Source organism: Musca autumnalis, unplaced genomic scaffold (genome assembly GCF_047663935.1).
Source record: "Musca autumnalis isolate F117 unplaced genomic scaffold, ASM4766393v1 scaffold_2, whole genome shotgun sequence".
Lineage (NCBI taxonomy): Eukaryota > Metazoa > Arthropoda > Insecta > Diptera > Muscidae > Musca > Musca autumnalis.
In genome coordinates, this window is record NW_027411755.1 from 122,396,986 (window position 1) to 122,415,438 (window position 18,453).

Here is an 18,453-nt window from a genome sequence, read left to right on the forward strand (position 1 = left end):
ATACATCCCAGCAAAATTTATTTGAAGTTGTTCTATGTGAAGTAGTGATTGAATAGCTTTTTTAGAAGCAGTCAGCGCAGAGTCATGAAAAATGCATTCCGTTCATCACATTTTGACAATGCCCGATTTGAATCCATTTCACAAAATTTTCACATTTTAGCAATGTTTACATTTATAATAACTTTTGCAAATAAAATGCTTAAGAGCACAAGAAACAATTTATTTTATGGTATTTTAATTACTCAGCAAAATGTTTGTATCCAAAAAGATAGTCATAGGTGCAAGAAATGTCAGACTGCATATTTGTTTGTAGCCAAAAAAGTAGTTGAATCATGATTGCAAGTGACTATTAGAGTTATCATGAACGGCAATTCCCCGTGATTTTTTTCAATTTCTCCCTTAAGTTGCAACGGCGGAAGGACGAAACTCACGGGGAAATTTCATTCATGATAACCCCCTATGTCTTTTTTACGTGAAAGAAGTCAGCAATCAATTTTAGATATTTATCACATATTGGCATGACTCTATGCAAGAAGCGTTTTAAGATGTTTTTGGGTATTTTTGAGTAATAAAAGCTAACTTTCTAGAATAAAAGTATTTGATTTTTATTTGCACTCAGTCGCTTTTTAAAATGATTTATTTGAGATATTCCATTGTTTTATATTCATTATATTTCAATTTCATTAAGACTATCGAACTATTTTCAAACTACTGTTTTTTCAAACAAAAATGTTCTACAAAAACATGAGTTTGGTAGTAATTTGAACGAAACTAGAAAAAGAGGCCATAAATATTAATTAGAAGTTACCACAACTCTTTTAAATACCTTTTCCAAATGGCCCTGAGGTCTCAAATCAGTGAAAATCCTCCCTTAATAGATGTTAACTTCTCCCATATCCTCAAATTGCATGCTTGCGAATCAATTTTTAAATGAATCGAAAAATGAATTCAAAATACTTTCCATGGAATGTGTGCTTAAGAAGCAAATTAGACAGTATCTTCACTGCACCATGCCCTTGTAAAAATCATGACTTCTTTCACGTAAAAAGATGTAGTCCGAAATCACTTGCACTCATGATTCAACTACTTCTTTGGCTACAAACATTTTACTGGGATATCATCCGATGCATTGCAACGCTGTATTTATTTCATAAACCTACTTTACTTTTTGAAAATTAAAATTTTAAAAATCTACTCAAACCGAAAGATCAATTTAACAAAAACTGCATTTTTTCAAACAGTAGTGAACAAGCTAATTCATTTTCCATATTTTGTTTCCATTTCAGGTATGTAAATTAGTTACTAAGAGAACTGGTAAGTCTTTACTACGGCAAACAGAAATAAGGCCCTATAAAATAAAACCCCAAATCGAAAATGAAAATATGCCCTAATCACGTATATGGAAAACAATGACAAAACATTTGGGTCTATCTGTGGTATGGAGTATTATGTCTTTGTTTGTAACATGCAAAAGGAAACGAGATAGACCCATAGTTCCTTTTAGGGATATATGTACATAGTCAATTTACAGCCAGGGACTAAAGATTACATAATTCCTACAAATTTCGGGTTTTAGGGTAGTAATAATTTTTATGAAATTCCAACTACACAGTTTTATTTCTGCTCACTAATAAACAATATTTAATACATCGAAAGGGAATAACTCAAATAATGGTAAATTATACAAAAACCAATGTTAATGTTCCCACACAAACCCGAATGAACTTTAAAACCGATACTGAACACTGTGCCCACATATATCGGAACATAGTTAAAAAACACAAAAAGCTCTAGCTGGAGATTTTTCGTCAACAGAAGAGGAGGACAAAAGCTGTTGCATTTAAGAAAAATCAATAATCCAATGTAATTATTATTGTTATATATGTTCGTTTTTATATATTTATGTAACAAAAATGTTAATTATTCCTTTAAAGTTATCGAAGATCGTCGAAATATTGGAAAATAAAATACAAAATTGAAAAATACCAATTCTACGTATGACTTTTCAATTTTACTGACCTCAAGCCAAATAAAAAGAAGAACAAAAACAAAACATGATAGGGACAAAAGTTTACATCCTCCCTAAGGAAATATGTGTTTTACCGTACAATTTATTGAATCAGCGGCAACATTTATACATTTTATTGTCTCTGGGTGTATGAGATATATTTTAGACAGCATAAATAAAACTATATTTGTTGGTTAATTACCTTAAATAACGGTAATTAACCAGACATCTGACATTATTTAATGACACACTTCAGTTTCAAGCCTTTTATATGTAATTTGCGCCAAGAGTTCCGCGGAATCTACCTGAGAAATCTCAAGAAAAACGTATATTTATCGACGCCCAGGAAGGTATATTATATATATTATTGTATATTATATATCAAATATTATTTATTGTACTTCGGATTTTGCAATTAAAATGTATGATATTTTTATACCCTCCACCATAGGATGGGGGTATATTAAGTTTGTCACTACGTTTGTAACTACTCGAAATAATCATTGTAGACCCCACAAAGTATATATATTCTTGACCAGCGTGCAATTCTACATCGATATAGCCATGTCCGTCCGTCTGTCCGTCTGTGGAAATCACTCTAGCGTCCGAACGGATTGGCGTAGGTTGATGAAACTTTGGGAAAATATATTATATGTACGTAGGACTTTTGGTATTGAAAGCGGGCTATGTAGGTCCACGCTTTCGTATAGCCCCCATACAAAATGACGCGTGACGCGTCGTCGTTTTAAGGAATTTTTAAGATATTTGTCCCATTTTACCACCGAATTCGTTGTAATTTGGTACTTTGTGTCTCCAGAGGCCAAAAAACATTCCTACCAAAGTTGGGTTATATAGGTCCACGTTTTGGTATAGCCCCCATATAAGGCCCTATATAAAGTACGCGTCATTTTAATATATTTTGAATGTATTAGACCCATTTGACCACAGAATTGGTTGTAATTTGGTATTTTGTGTTTCCAGAGGCCAAAAAACATTCCTACCAAAGTTGGGTTATATAGGTCCACGTTTTGGTATAGCCCCCATATAAGGCACCATATAAAGTACGCGTCATTTTAATATATTTTGAACGTATTAGACCCATTTGACCACGGAATTGGTTGTAATTTGGTACTTTGTGTCTTCAGAGGCCAGAAAACATTCCTAACAAAGTTGGGTTATATAGGTCCACGTTTTGGTATAGCCCCCACATAAGGCCCCTTATAAAGTACGCGTCATTTTAATATATTTTGAATGTATCCGACCCATTTGACCAAAGAATCGGTTGTAACTTTGTATTTGTGTTTCCTGAGGCTAAAAAACATTTCTACCATAAAATGTTTATATAGGTCCACGTGTTGATATACCCCCCATAATACGATATCTCCCGATTTTCGATATTTTGAAGGTTTTAGCCTCATTATCACACCGAGATGGCTGAAATTTGGTATTTAGTCTACTTTAGGCTTATAAAACTTTCCCCCAGAAATTTGTAGGTATAGGTCCACGCCATCATATAGCCCCCATAGGACGGTACCTTCCGAATTTCGGTTTTTTTAAGGTTGTGGTCAAATTAATCCACCGAAATGGCTGAAATTTGTGGTGGAGGGTATAAAAAGTTCGGCCCGGCCGAAATTAACGCTTTTATTCCTTGTTTACCTAAGATTACATAAAATCTTGGCTTAACTTTACTTTACCCGTAAGGCTCGGATCACGCTGAAATTTTTGTCATAGATAAATCTTGTCTTCCTTATTACGGCAATATATATTTTTCGGCTGGGACGTACCCGGTTATTTGATCCGTAAGTTTGAATAAAAAACCCACCGTAGAGCCGGTTATTATGAACGGATTTATTTGATATGAAAGCTTATGAAAATGCCTATCGAATAGTGTACGGGTTCATACCCGTCCTATAACCGGTTCGACTGATATATCCAAAAAACCGTTTTAAACTCGGTTATTTTATAAAAAGTGTAAAAACATTAAAATAGCCAATTATGAAGTACATCCAAACGTAGCCTGCACTGTAACCTTTCCAACGCGATACTATTCGCAGCGGTACCTTATATGGAGCCGGAGATATTGGTCTTCAACTATTTACATTATCCTTTCTTTCATATTAATGTAATGATATAAAATGAATTCGGTAAAACTTTGGAATGCGTAGTTGGTTTTATAACCCAGAGGTGACAAAACTTTAAAATATAGGAAAAACTTGGATGCAGGAAAACTTTGGATCGTGCAGCTGGATTTTGGATATACCCCAGAGGTAAAAATCTTAAGCCCCGGCCGAAGGACGGCAGTTTAGCAAAACTTTCAAGTATAGGAAAAATATGGACGCAGGAAAATTTGGATCGCGTAGCCAGTTTTTGGACATATCCCGGCCGAAAGCCGGCAGTCAAAAAAAAGTTTAAAATATAGGTAAAACTTGGACGTAGGAAAACTTTGGAACGCGTAGCCGGTTTTTGGACATACCCCAGAGGTGAAAAACTTTAAGCCCCGGCCGAAGGCCGGCTGTCTAGAAAAACTTTAAAATATAGGAAAAACTTGGTTAGTTTTAATGATTTAAAATGTTTTATAAAATAGCCTGTTTTAAATACGGGTTTTTGGATATGTCTGTTGAACCGGTTATATGACTGGTAAGCTTTCATATGATACCCATATCAAGTAAATCGGTTCATACTAACCGGTTCTTCGGTGGGTTTTTATTCAAACTTATGGCTCAAATAACTGTATAACCGCGTACGTCCCAGCCAAAAAATATAAATTCCCGTAATCAGGAAGACAATTTGTATCGAAAGAATTGTTTTTCAAAAAAAAAAAAAAAAAAATCCGAGGTTTCAACGTAAAGTTTGATTTGATATAGCCCCACAATATATGCAAATTCCACGTATTTTGATGCAAGCTCGTGAACAAAATCAATATATTTTTTATACGATATAATTATTTTGTTGTGCTTCTTTTTTGGGTAAGAGGCTAGCTTTATTGTGCAGGCATTTGTAGGAAAAAGTTCATTCATTCTCGCTAGAGGAAATCATTTTTGGAATAAAAAGGACAAAAAGTCATAATCCTAATGTATGTAGCCATGAGGCTGAGATTACAAAAATAGTTTAATTTCGGAAGTACTAAGCAAACTGGGCATACACTTGTTCAGAATATAATTTTATTATATTCTATGGTTTCTGGTAATTTTAAAGATATAAAACATTATATGGTAATAACCAAAAAGGTTTTACAATCGATGAATCCGAGTTCACCCTTTCAGAATTCGCAAACTGTTAACATATTCTATATAGTATGACTGAAATTCTTTAAAACGAAGTGTTTTAGGAGCGATCCCATAATGTCGACCATTAAAATTAATTTACGTGGAAGCTGTGTTGGTATCAATGTAGACAAATGGGTAAAAATGGGTTGAAGCCGATTTCTTAACCTTACACTTTATAGACCTATGCCCAAAACAGACTCAAAGAATACTTCATAGGCAACATGACACTAAAATTTATGTTGACATTTTGAAGCCGGAATTTCGGAGTTTTTTGAATTTTTTTAATAATCCGGACGCGAAACAAGACAATATTCAAAAATCATAAAGGATTATAGAACGTGGTTTAATGTATATCTCATGAGAGTGCATCCTAGTAATTAGAGTCCAAAGGCCAAAATTTGATGAGTGAATTTTCTTAAAAAACTTATTTTCGAGTTTAAAATTTACAAGTGTCATTCAACTTCCTTCGAACTACGCGTGTATTTTGTTTTTTTTTATGAGCCCTTTCGCGTTTGAATCCATCCACAAAAAAGGTGGATATACTATCTTGAAAATAGGAAAATCTGCGAAAATACTTACTTTTACATATATGGAATCCTTTATGCGCAAATTATAATATTTGCGAAAAAGCATGTTATAAATTACAGAGATACGCAAGTAATATGGGTCTTTTACCAAAAAAGTAGAATGTGGAGGCACATCCGCGGTTCTTGAAGAATCTATTTGAAACTAGGAGACCCCGGTTCGAGTTACTGCCCCGTCTTAATGAGTTTTAATGACAACTTTTTATGGACTTTGTGCTTGACAATTCAAAAATAGGTATTTTTTTAGCTACTTTTTCGATCCATTGTCAAACCTAGAACGATTTTAAATTTACGAACAGATTTTGTCTGTAACCTTTCTTTTCTTTTACGGACTGACGGATTTTTTCGCCCATTGATGCTGTTTAGGATTTATTATCGTCCATGTCCCCTGCCTTTATCTTAAAGCGATCTAATTATAAAAGTTAAAAAAATGGTTAAGTCGAATTCTCCCGCTTATTGAGACTTATATGTTTTAGTTTTTCATTGCTGATGGACCGTTGAACCTCACCGTTTAAGGAAATTTGTAAATAAATCGTTTTTCTTGATCTTGGCTCGAAAAATAATTTGCAAGCCGATGCACTCATAAGTTTAGCGAATATAGCTATTATAAAACAATAGGCTCCCGAAATTCGTCTACAAATATAAAGGGTGATCCAACTAGAGGTTCCAAACTTTTTTCAAAGAAAAAAACACAGAAAACTGTAATTGAATGGGAAATATTTATTATCATTTTAAAGAACATTCTTTGGCATTTATTTTTTTAAGTTTATATCAATCAAAGTTGGCCGCGTCTTAGACGGTCTGTCCCTAGAGTCCAATTTTCAATGAATCGTTCGAACAATTCGACTGGTAACTGACGATTGACAGGAGTGATGTTTTGCCCCAAGGCCTGAATCGAAGAAGGGTTGTCCGCATACAATTTAGACTTTAAATAGCCCCACAGGAAAATGTCTAACGGTGTGATATCACACGATCGTAGTGGTCAATCGACCGGCCCAAAACGTGGAATTGCCTGCTCATCGAAGTGTTCCCTTCATAAATGCATTGATTGACGCCATGTGGGGCCTTGTTAAAACCAAAATGAAGTCGAGATCACGAGCTCTCCATTGAAGGTTACGTTCTCACCGTCATCATTTTTGAAGAAATATGGACTGATGATGACCAGCGGACAAACCACACGAAACCGTTGTTTTTTTGGATGAAGTGACACATATTGAATCTCTTTAGATTGATCTTAACACAAATGCGGCGACTTTCCTTTTTACATACCCATTCAGCCGGAAATGGGCATCATCGCTGAACAAAACTTGGCTCGAAACACATTCCTCAAAAAACGTGAATTTTCGGTATAAAGTTGAACGATTTGCAAACATTGTTCAGTCGTAAGTCTTTCCACGATAAAATGCCAAACAATACTAAACAAAAATAACATGACACCATCGCACGACTCACACGTGATCAGTAAAAAAAGGCTATTGAAAAAAGTACCTCTAGTTGGATCACCCGTTATATAGCGTTTTGGAACACTGGACATTCCTGAAAATTTTCTGAAAATTGCATGAAATTAGGTTCAATGGTTTTCAAGATATTACATATTTAAAAAAGTGGGCTAGTCCAGTATTTTGGCTCTAAATATGTACCTAGGGTACACACCACCCCATTGTCTTCCGATATAATCATAAGATTGTTTTATATATAGCGTTTAAAAGAAAGGCGTGGGGAAGGTACCCCACCTCCGCCGAAATTCAAAAAATATACATAACAACGGCAAACATTGAGCTTCTGCTGCAATTTTGATGGAAATCCGATCAGGCGTGGTCAGGTCTTTAGGCCCCAAAGAAGTACTTACTTACTTAGCTGGCCCATTACAGAACATTTGTTCCATAGGCCTCTCTATTTGTTGCTTCGCACTCTGAAATACCGCGTTTTTTCATCTCATCAACCACTTGTTTGCGCCATCTATTCCTTAGCCTGCCAATTCTGCGTGCACCGCCAAGCGGTCCGTATTTATACGCCTTTTTAGCGGGTTCATGATCGCGCATTCTTATGATATGGCCTAGCCAACGCAATCGCTGCAACTCGATACGTTTAACAATATTGATGTCGTTGTATAGCAGATACAGCTCGTGGTTCACGCGACGCCGATATTCACCGTCAACGCAGATTGGTCCGTAGATCTTTCGAAGAATTTTTCTCTCAAACACACCAAGCACTGCCATGTCTGCTTACGCAAGTACCCAGGCTTCGGAGCCATACATCAGCACGAGTAGTATCAGTGGTTTTGTAGAGCGTTATTTTTGTTTGACGAGATGTGGTTTTGATTTTAAAATGCTTACTTAAACCAAAGTAGCATCTGTTGGCCAATACAATTCTTCTTTTAATTTCACAACTGATGTCGTTTGTTGTGTTTACGGAGGTGCCGAGGTAGACGAAGTCTTTTACTACCTTAATATTATAGGAACCAACTTCCACAGTCGGTCCGAGCTCAATGGACGCTTTGCGCGTCGACACCATCAACTTGGTCTTCTCACCGTTTACCGCCTGACCCACTTTAGCAGATTCTCCTTCGACCTTCCTAAAGGTATCAGTTACTTATTTTACTGATCGGCCCATGATGTCTATATCATCAGCATAAGCAAGTAACATGTGACTATTGGTGTAGATTGTGTCACTTCTTTTGACGTTTGCCTCTCGTATAACCTTTTCCAGCAGGATGTTGAAGAGATCACACGAAAGGCTGTCTCCTTGTCTAAAACCTCTTTTGGTACCAAACTCTTCGGAGAGGTTCTTTCCTATTTTAACTGAGGACCTCGTGTCAGTTAAAGTCAATTTACAAAGCCGTATAAGCTTTGCGGGGATACCAAATTCAGACATGGCTTGGAATACCTTTGAACGTAGCGGGCTGTCGAAGGCTGCTTTATAATCGACAAAAAGGTGGTAGGTGTCGATCTGCATCTCTTGGGTCTTCTCCAGGATTTGCCGCAGGGTAAATATCTGGTCAATGGTGGACTTGCCAGGTCTTAATTTTCTATCCTTATAAGTTATCACCGTACGCATTTAAGCTTTCGCGATGGTAAACCATATTTCTTGATGAAGTTTTATCTGTATATATTAATCATTGTATGAGATTTTAGCGAAATAGTTGGAGAACTACCAAATATTTATACCCTCAGTATTTATGCTAACGAGGGTATATGCACTTTCATACGGGCAAAATGTGCCTCATCGAAATAATGGTTTTAGACCCCAAGTATTTTTGGACGAAATCCGTTTCAGACAATTTGGAGTTGATTTAGCCATGTCCGTCCGTCTGTCTGGCTTGAGCGCACGATAACTCCCGAACGGACCAACCGATTCGGTCCAAAATTGGCTTTCGCAATATTTTGACCAAACTTAAGTTCGATGATGGGTTATATCGCTCCACTGCTTCCGGTACCTCCCCCAAAAAAGTTCGAAAATGTTCGGAAAATTTGTGCGCACGATAACACTTGAAGGGAGACGATTTTGTCCATACTTTGCACGTCGTGAAATTTCTACCAGACTTAAATAAAGCTCCAATATGGGCTCAATCGGTCCATTCCAGTTTAGGAGCTGCTCTCGAATCGCTTTGATTTGTGCTGTAACAATTTGTATTCACTGCCCCATATACGATGGTACAAGTTTCATCAGGGGCAAGTCCATACTTCCTGAGAAAATAGCCTGAAATGTGCAAAATACCCCTGTGACACTGTGTGTAGGGGTTGGAGCGCAAGATACCTCTCGAACGGATTTGTCGATTTGGTCCAAAATTTGGCCTTCGTATTTTTTTTTCAAACTTAATTTAAGTTCGAAGATAAGCCATATCTGTCCACTACTTCAGGTACCTCCCCCACAACAAAATTCGAAAATGTTCGGAAAAAATGTGGCCACGATAACCCTTGAAGGGAGTGACAGATTTGGTTCATACTTTATACATCCTAATATATTTACCAGATATAGATCAGGTTTGAATATGGACTATATTTGTCCAGTCCTTCGGGTACCTCCCACACAAATTTCGGATCAGTTCACCTCACGAATCACTTTGATTTTTGATGAAGCTACTTGAATTTGCTGCCTCAATCATGAAGGTAAAATTTTTTCAGAGGCAAGTGCATACTTCTTTAGCCCGAAAGGTGTAAAAACCACCTATGGTATCATATGTAGTGGCTGGAGATCACGATAACTCCCGAACCGATCCATTCCTTCAAGTACCTTCTCCACAACACTTTTTAACTTTAATCCCAATCATAATTTTTGTCGGCAAGTTCAAATTTCCAAAAAGGGCCACAAAATTCTGAAAAGACCCCAGACATATGCTGAGGGTATATCTCTGTCGGCAAAGCCGACTGATACTTTTTTTACTCGTTTTTCTAATTTTTCTAATCGAACCAAAAGATATATTTGGAATAATATTTTCATATGCTGTTTATCTCTATAAATTCGGTTTCATATTTTTCTATGCATTGTCTAGATTCTGTAGATTTTTTTACTTTATTTTATACCCTATACCACAATGTGGAAAAGGGTATTATAAGTTTGTTTTGGTAAAAATTCATGTAACACCGCGAAATATTCGTCGGAGACCCCCAATGTGGTATACCAATCTTCATATCTCGACGAGATAAAGCGATTTTGAGATGTGTGTCTGTCCGTCCGTCCGTCCGTCTGCCCATTATAAATTGTAAACACGCTCCAGGCCGCAATTATGGGCCGATCGTCATGAAATTTTGTAAGGAGGTCGGGTTCAGATCAGAATAGATCCCTATTCTTATTGGTGATGATCGTGAAATATTTAGCGGGTGAAATGGACCAAAAACATAATATTTATCCAATTTTCTAGCGGCTGTGTAGGTCTCAATAATAGTCCGATGAACGCGTAATTTTAAATAAGGTAAGAGCATATCACAAAGGAGAAGCTTGCAATTTGAGATGGCGATCGGATAATATTTAGAGGGTTAAATGGACCAAAACTTTTGTGTGAAAATTGTGAAAATTTTTAATATACAGCTTATATCTTAATTCCTGGAAGTGACATTCCGGACAAGTGAGTTATACTTGAAAGTGGAACGCTTGACCTTTCAATTGATGCCAAATATGTTGGTGTGCATGACCAGATAACAGAGTTACAGCCTAAATAAAGTGTTTACTAGATAACGGGCCTACTGCCTAACAAAAACGTATAGTAAAAAAAGACTCGAACAAATGCATTTTCCAAAAACATATGCTAATAGTTCCACATTTTGGTTACAGATGGCTACACAACTCACTGGAATTGATAACAGCAATGCCAATCGTTTTTGATTCCCATTTCTCACGGCAGAAAACATTAACGTCGTGTTTTGTGGCTGAAATTTATTTCTTTTCTTTTTTTAGTGTTCATTCAATGAAAAAATCAAAAGCGAATGCCGTCAAACTTGAGTTTTAATGTTTTTCTTGTCAATATTCCAATAAGTAACAGTTTTCGTTTAACAGAATGTTGCTATGATATAGTAGCAACAGAGGTTAACTCCCTCTTCAGTTAATTTTTAACAATTGACTTTTCCTATATTATAATATTGACATCTTTGTGCCTAATATATAATGGGTTCTGTGTAGAGAACCACATTTTTATCCCATGCTACATATTGTCTCTCCAAAAGTTTATGTAACACCACGAAATATTCGTCCTAGACCCCTTATTTGGTGTGCCAAAATTCATATCTCGACGAGATAAAGCGATTTAGTGATGTGTGTCCGTCCATTAAAAATTGTAAACAAGCTTAAGGCCGCAATTATGGACCGATTGTAACGAATTTTTTAAGGAGGTTGGGTTCGGGCCAGAGCAAAAATAATTATTTTTTGGTGATGATCGTGAAATGTTCAGGGGATGAAATGGACCAAAAACAAAATTTTAACCAATTTTGTAGCGGCTCTGTAGGTCAAAATAATAACCCGCAAAATTTTAAACAAAGTTTGAGTTTATGATGAAGAAGAAGCGTACAAACCAACGTGAAGATCAGATAATACTTAGCGGGTTAAATGGAATGAAACTTTTGTGTGAAATTGGTAAAAATTTCAATAACGTAGCTGTTATATAACGGAAGTAGTAGTACTACATAAGTGGGTTTCATTACATTTTAGTTTGTGTGAACTAAATTTTCCTTTCCTGCTACAAAAATGTCTTTGTCATGCTAGATAACTTTTTGGTTTTAGTCATAAGTATTATACATTACATCTCTGATATTTGATAATTAAATTTTCACAATCATTGAAAAGAAGTTCCGTGGAGAGCGATTGTCCAGGGATAGTGGTATAGGGTATCCCATGGTCGGTTCCGTCCGACTATAGACTTTTCTTACTTGTTTTATTTTATAGAGGTTTGTACGGACTCTTGGCAGTATTATTTGGATTTACTTGAAGATTTTTTTATTATTTGTTGGTTTTTCGCGAAAATAAAAATAAATTTAGTAAATATTTAAACATCTACGAATAGATATGGTATGCTGTCAGCGATTTATGCATACATTTTCTCATAAAAATAAATAAGGCATTTTTATAAAGATTTTCTTTAAATGAGAATAAAAACCGCTAAAACTTTTGCGCTCATCGGCCAATTTTGTGAACGCGAACGGATTTGAAACCAATTTTTCTCCTTAACATCTATACAAAAAACGTTGATGTGCTCGCAATTTTTTTTAATTTTTTTTTTTTTCAAATTGAATTGCAAATGAAATTAGATTTTTATATGCATATAAATGTGCATTCAGTCGAGTTAAATTATTATTTGTTTGTAGGTCTTGTAACTGTCTTTGATTTTTTTTAATATTTACCTGTATCGAATGTTATCTTGCATTACACACGCATAACGCCTTATTTTATTATCATAAGGACTCTGTTAAACTTCTTTCAAAAGACGTTAATAAATAATAATAATATTGACCTTATTGGATATTTTATGATGTTACCATTTGTTGTACATTAATATCGATACTGGCAATACATAACTTTGTTATAGCCTTTAAAACACGGCTAATAAATTAAATTGACGCCAAATAATGCCAATAGACATTTATTGTTATGAGAATATTATATTTTTATATAGACACGTTCTCTTAAGTACTCAACAACAAAGGCCACAAACATAATCTGTGGGTTATCTATTTAGGAGCAATATAGATAAAAAATGGACTGACAAATCTGAGAAAATTTAACTTTCCGATTATAAAATAATATCACATAGGCATTAATATAAAATACACACACATTCGAACTAAAATTATTTAGGAGATAGCTAATGTATTAGCCTGTATGAGGATCTAAGAATTTTTCCAACGTACTTCCACGTCTTTGGCAGAAGCAGTGGTATAGGTTATCACATGGTCGTCCGGCTATAGTCTTTTCTTACTTGCTCATAATACACGACATCACGAAATTTCTTTAAAGTGGCATCGCACAGTGCGAAATATGGGAAGTTTAGTGGAACTTTAAGGAATTTTGAAGTACATAAAATTAATTAAATTTTAATTGAATTCGTTAGCTAAGTACTCCACTGCAAATGATCCATACTCAGTTTTGCGATTTACTCCGCGAAACGACTTAAAAATGCACTTAAATGTTGCACTTTTGTTTCATAATTGTTTTTCTAAGAAATATATGTAATTTGGATTCATTAAAAAATAGCGTGGCGGGGACATATGGTAACTCAGTATGCCATGATTAAATTTTCTTAATATTTTACAAAACAATTATGATATTTTACACTTAAAAAAATGCAAAAAACCCTTATTATTTTCGTGCAATTTTAGTCGGAAAGAAGTGATTTTTTGAAGTTTTCAAAATTGTAATTTTTTATTTTCCGTAGTCATTTCAAAAGTGAATTACGTACATTCACGTGTTAAGATATATATAATCTGAAAGATTGGATTCTCCTCTGTTCGCAAAGCTATAAAACTGGTGCGGTATCGCGCGGTGTTTGGAGATATTCAAGATTTTCTAAAAAGACTTCGGGAATTTTATTCTATTGCATTTTCCAAAAGTGGAAGGTAAACCCGACAATGAACCCCATTGTTGACTGTGTTTTGAAGAAATGGACTCACTAATTCTAACAGTGATAATTTCTGTAAAATTAAGAAACCTCTCGCAATTTTTGATAGTTTTGACCTCTAAATGTTGGTGATTTACATATAGTGCAACATTTTTAGATGCTGCGGTACAAATACCAAAATACGTTAAAATTGTAATGCAGTGCAGACCTGAACTTGATCTGAAAGACATTATTAACAAAATTAATGGTACAGACCTGCTGAATGGACCAATAAACATTATAGATACAAATGAAAACCAAAAAATTGACATTTTATTCCTTAATAGATGTGTAGGGTTGTGGGGCTTCACCCAGAAGTGGACCAATGTTGACAGATTTTATGTGAGGAGGATGTTTATTCGCTAATATCTTAAAATGCACATTTGCATCAAAATCGGTTGCAATTTTTGTCTTCACCATTTAAAATACCTAACATGAAGGAACCCGTCATATGGGGGCTATACCAAAAACGCGTATCTACGATGCTAATATTTCGCACAGTGGTTTTCTATCTACGAAGAACATAAAATGCTAAAATACAACCAAATACATTGGAAAATGTGCCTGTAACATTTAAAATAGGTCCCATCTACCGGTGCCATTCAATGGGGGCTATACCTAAACGCGAACCTATATTGATAATATTTTGTACATAAGCTTTCTATCCGCTGAAAACTGAATATACCAATTTGCAGCAAAATCGATTGAAAAATGAATATAAAACGTAAAAACGGCAGCAGGAGTTACATGAACGCTACGGGAAACCGCGGGCCTATGTGGCCCAATTTGAGCCAAACACTATCCACTAATATAAGAGATATATTTGCAAAACTTTAGGAATCTACGCCCTTTCCTTTAAAAGTTATTAGCAAAGTTCCGCTAAAGTGCTCATATTTCGCACTGTGCATCGGTGGCAATATTATTAAAAAATTTCCAACATCGTTCAAACATAAATAACACACATAATGTAGTAATGAAAAAACATTATTGCTTAGATACGTTTGAACTGAACATTTTATAAAAGATTTATTATTACTTTTACAACATCTGCATCTCCAGCGTCTTTTTCTTGTGGTTGGTTACATTTAAGTGATATACTCGTACACCTGGCAAGATGGCGTCGTACTCCTTGAAAATAGCTCGTTTGCAAGTAAAAGAGGGGGTAGCAAAAAAGAAAAAATAACCACACGAGTATGAATAAAATTATGTTAAATAAAAATCCACTTAACCCACATACAAAGTTATATGATACATATGTATGTATACATATGTATGTATGTGTACATCCATTCTCCCATTTATTTTCATATAATGCTCAACACAAGATGTTGATGTTGAATGATGATGTCGATGCATGGTGTTGTTGTTCTTGCTGTTCCATGAAGAGCTTTCGTTGAATAATGTTGATGGCGATGACAACAAGGGTGCTAATATTAATACTTGGAGCACAATGGATTAATGAAGAGCTTAAAATATGTATCTTGTCGATAGGATTAGATGTGAACACATAACCTCATTAATTTGTTTGTAATGAATTAATAGGAAAATTTAATTTACATACGTTTATTAATATATTATTTCCCCAGGAAACCTTATGCTTTAATTCAGATTAATGTAAGCCCTCACTTCATTGTGATACAATGACAATTTTTATGTGTATAGTACCCGCACTACGGGGAGGCGTAGCTGATAGAGCTGGCAAACCATCGATATTCCCAACATAAGATATTTTCGATATAATGTTTTAAAATATCGATTGCTATCGATATTATCGTTAAGTTGTCATCACCATTGATTTGGAGATGAAAATGGCGGAAATGTCAATGATTTTCTTGAAATTTTGCACAAGGAGTTCACAGAAATGTAAAGGAGAATAAACAATTGCTTTTATTTTATAAAAAATTATACATTATACTTTGCGAAAAATGTATTGGTGTGACTGCGGGCTTACTTTCTCACACACACACATTATCGAAAAGCTGCGAAATTCCTATTTATTTGAATGAATTTCACGTTAGGTTTTTTTGTTCCGATAATATCGAAAGGCAAAACTATCTATCGATATTAAATTTGTAAATAACAATCGATATTATCGATAGTGCCATCGATTTGTTGCCAGCTTTAGTAGCTGAATGCGTCCACAGGTTGCGGATGGTGGAATGTCCAGCATATTGGGCTATTGCGAACAAAATCACGGACAATTCGGGTGTCGAACATCTTACGGAAGTAAGAAATAAAATTTTTTTAAGTAGTTTAAAACTTTATCAAACGGCACTATAGGTTAAACGGGACATTTTATTGGCCAAAAGGCTTAAGGTTGAAAAAAAGTATTTGCGAAGATAAGTGGAACAATCTTTATGGACCAAATACTTAATACGTGCCTTAATCCTTTGGGGACCAAAACTAAAGAGTCTGTTATTTGTCCACAGAATTGAAGTCATCGACGTGCGCTAATCATAGAACCTTTTTTAGTTGTGTTTCGTTTTACTTTTAATGTTAATGTGCCTTCAAATTATTCGATACCCTTACCATCAAAATCCGATAATATGTATTTAATGTAACTGTAGATATTTAAAAAAGATTTCTATATATTCTTGTTATAGGCCAAACCTATAGCTCTGCGTGTGTGTTCAAAAATGCAAAAACAAAATACTTGTATTTCAAATTGAAATACATGTATTTTGTTTTTTGTATTTTTGAACGCACGCGTAACACGCAGAGTTATAGGTTTGGCCCTATAAAACACAGCAGGAGCTGGATTCTTGTTCTATGAAATTTTGAAATGAAAAACATTTCCTTTATATTTCTTTTCATTTGACAGTTTTCTCCTTTATAAAAGTAAAAGTTTTCATTTCAAATTTTCATAGAAACAGAATTGAGCGCCAGAATGTTATATACTCCAAATTGGCACTCGAGAAAATTTAAGCAACATCACATTAAATTTTCTGCATTCGTCACGAGTCAATGAACCAACTTCAACGTTCATATCGGTCCACTCCTTCGGGTACCTTCCCCACAAAAGTTAATTTTTTTTTCTGTAAAATGGAAGTGTGGAAGATAACTCTCGAAGGAGGCAATCGATTTAAACTTTGCACATCGTATTAGTCCGTCGAGATATAGATCGGGTACGAATATGGACTATATCGGTTCACTTCTTCGGGCACCTCCCACACAAAATTCCGATAAAGTGAAGTTTAAGAGTTCCTGCGGATCGTTTAACATGTTTTTCATTGCGGCTCCCTTTACGACGTTATAATTTTTTTCTTGCGCAAGTCCATACTTCCTGAGATATTGGCCTAAAAGCTCCAAGAAACCCTGACGGCACCAACCAAAATGGGATTTGCCAAGATAATTCCCACATGGAGTTTCTGATTGGTGCAGACTGTGCACATCGTATTATTTCATCCAGTCATGTATCAGGTTGGAATATGGATTGTATCGGTCCACTCCATCTGCCTCATTTACAACGGTATATTTTTTCCGGAGTAAGTCAATACTTCCTAAGATAATGGCCCATAAGCTCCAAAACTCTGCCGGCACATACTAAAATGGCTACGGTGCAAGATAACTCCAAAACGTTTTCATTTTTTTTCAAACTTAGTTTAACGTAATCTATATCTATATATATAAAAGAGTAGTGAGGTGAGTGACTGACTGATTGACTGACTGATTCATCAGCGCCCAGACGAAACTGCTGAAGCTAGAAAGTTGAAATTTTGGGTGTAGGTTGCTGTTGGTGTGTAGGGGTGAGATAAGGCTGCGTTTTTGGAAATTCGACCTAGAAGTGTACGAAAAGTACTAAAAGGTACTAAATATGGTACCCTTTGTATTAGGCAAACGGTAAGAGCTAGAATTCTGAAATCTGGAATGAGGGTAACTGATGGAGAGCTAGAAAGATGTACCAACGGGTTTTTGGAAATTCGAACTACAAGGGTACGAAAAGTACTAAAAGGTACTAAATTTAGTACAATTTGGATTTGTGTGAACGGATAGAGCTGGAATCCTGAAATATGAAATTAGGGTAACTTGTGGAGAGTAACAAAGAAAGGTTTTTGGAAATTCGAACTATAAGTGCACGAATAGTACTAAATGGTACTAAATTTAGTACAATTTGGATTTGGGTGAACGGATTGAGCTGGAATCCTGAAATTTGGAATGAGGATCACTGATGAAGAGTAAAAATGAAAGGTTTTTGGAAATTCGAACTATAAAGGTACGAAAAGTATTAAAGGGTACTAAATTTAGTACAATTTTGATGTGGGTGAACGAATTGAGCTGGAATACAGACATTTGGAATGAGGGTAACTGATGAAGAGTAACAATGAAAGGTTTTTGTAAATTCGAACTATAAAGGTACGAAAAGTACTAAATGGTACTAAATTTAGTACAATTTGGGTTTGGGTGAACAAATAGAGCTGGAATCCTGAAATTTGAAATGAAGGTCACTGATGGAGAGTAAACAAGAAAGGTTTTTGGAAATTCGAACCATAAGTGCACGCAAAGTATTAAATG